This window comes from Pygocentrus nattereri, chromosome 9, assembly GCF_015220715.1.
Source record: "Pygocentrus nattereri isolate fPygNat1 chromosome 9, fPygNat1.pri, whole genome shotgun sequence".
NCBI classification, from domain to species: domain Eukaryota; kingdom Metazoa; phylum Chordata; class Actinopteri; order Characiformes; family Serrasalmidae; genus Pygocentrus; species Pygocentrus nattereri.
This window is the reverse complement of record NC_051219.1, coordinates 24,579,401-24,581,668: the sequence shown is the minus strand read 5'-3', so window position 1 is coordinate 24,581,668 and position 2,268 is coordinate 24,579,401.

The window sequence follows — 2,268 nt, the reverse complement described above, 5'->3', positions numbered from 1 at the left end:
TTATTAAAGAAGTCCATAAAAACTTCACTAGTGAGAGTTGCTGGAATTTCTGGTTCAGTACCTGCCTGATTTTGTGTGATTTGGGAAATCACATTAAACAGTATTCTAGGATTATACTTATTATTCTCGATCAGCGAGGCCAGATATGCTGAGCGAGCTTCTGTGAGAGCGTTTCTATACTCTATAAGGCTGTCCTTCCAGGCAGTGTGGAACACTTCTAGTTTGGTATGACGCCATTTCCGCTCTAATTTCCGAGCTGTTTGTTTTAAGGTCCGGGTTTTATCGTTGTACCACGGGACGAGCTTTTTCTGCCTTATTCTTTTTATTTTAAGTGGGGCCACATTTTCTAAAGTGGATCGTAAGGTATTTTCTAAATAATCGGTTAGTAAATCTAGTTCCATTGGATCTGATGGAGTGGAGACTGGGGTTGATAACTCTGGGAGATTTTCTATAAATTGTAGGGCGGTAGAAGGTTTTATTATGCGCTTTGTTGAATAACGAGGGGACGTATATATATTATGGCTAAATCGTAGCTCATATGAAATTAAGTAATGGTCGGAGATCGCTGTGGTTTGCGGTAGGATATTAAGCTTGTCTATGTTAAGACCTAGCATCAAAACTAAATCTAACGTATGACTACAGTAGTGTGTAGGCCCTGCTACATTTTGGGTAAAACCAAAGAGTCTAGGATTGAGGTAAATGCCCTTTTTAATGGGTCATCTACATTCTCAAAGTGAATATTAAAATCCCCTACAATTATTACTTTATCGTTGCACACAGCCAGGTTTGCAGCGAAGTCACTAAATTCTTTTATAAATTCAGAGTATGGCCCTGGTGGCCTGTAAATGTTAAATAATGAGAACGCCTTTTTTGTGACCAGATTTGTAACGTGAATAGAAAGAACCTCAAAGGAATTAAAAGTGTTGCATTGTTTCTGACTAATATCGAGAGTATTTTGGTATATTATATTATACACCACCTCCCTTGCCTGATAGTCTCGGCCTATGTGCATAATTATAGCCTACAGGCGTGGCTTCATTTAAAGCTAAATATTCATCTGGTCTAACCCATGTTTCAGTAAGACAAAAAAAGTCAAATTTATGGTCACTTATAATTTCATTTACGACGACTGCTTTAGAGTTTAATGATCTTATATTAAGTAGTCCAAGTTTTAGATCTAAGGTGTTAGTGTATCATCAGAACATGGATATATGTTGATAAGGTTATTTAAGCGGACTGATTTGAGGTTTTCTGTGATTAAATTTAGTTTTAATTCGGGGCAAAGACACAGTCTCAATAAGGTTAATCTTGGGTGACGCCTCAAGGCGGATTGCAGACGGTCGGTTTAGCCTGTCTGTCTGCGGCCTGGTACCGGCTCTGGACTGTCAGCAGCAGTTTACACTACTCTGCCGACTAACTAAAAGGTGCTATGCTGCACGAAAGTAAGGCAGCACCCTCCCGCGTGGGGTGGACACCATCCCTACCTATAAGACCAGGCTAGCCCTCAAAACGTAACCAATTGTCTATAAAGCCCACTTGATTTTCGGAACTCCACTTGGACATCCAGCAGTTTAATGCCGTAAGCCTGCTGTAGGCTTCAGCGCCACGCCGCATTGGGATGGGGCCAGAGCAGATTACGGCATCGAACATCGTCTGGGCCTGTTTAATCACCTCTTTAATATTATCCTTAGTTACCTCAGACTGAGGCAGACGAATATCATTGGCCCCTACATGAATAACTATCCTTGAATATCTCTTATCCGCTAATCTAAGGTTGCCACTATTGTCCAGGGCTCTGGCTCCCGCTAAACATCTAACTGTAACTGCTGGCGCCCCTAACTGAGTAGCTTATTTCACGTGTCGGACAATCGAGTCTCCTATGACCAGAGTGCTTTTAACAGGCTTCACAGTGCACTGTAAAACCTGATGAGTTAAGTAAACTCAAATGGTTTGAGGAAACTGATTGCCTTAAACCATTTAAGTTTAATAACTCAAACTATTTGAGCCTAAAAAAATTTCTAACATGAGTGGGAACAACGGACATAATCATTGTAATATAGAATTGAGTAAATTAAGTGACTTGTACTAACTCTGTTCACAGTTTTAACGTCACTTTATTTAAGTATTCTGGACTCGTTTAACAGTTGTACTACCTCATTCAAATTAAGTATGTCTGACTTAACAGACTTGCACTACACTAACTTAAATTCATTGTTTTTACACAACTCCATAAAATCAAGTTGAACTAACTCATTTTCAACTATTAAG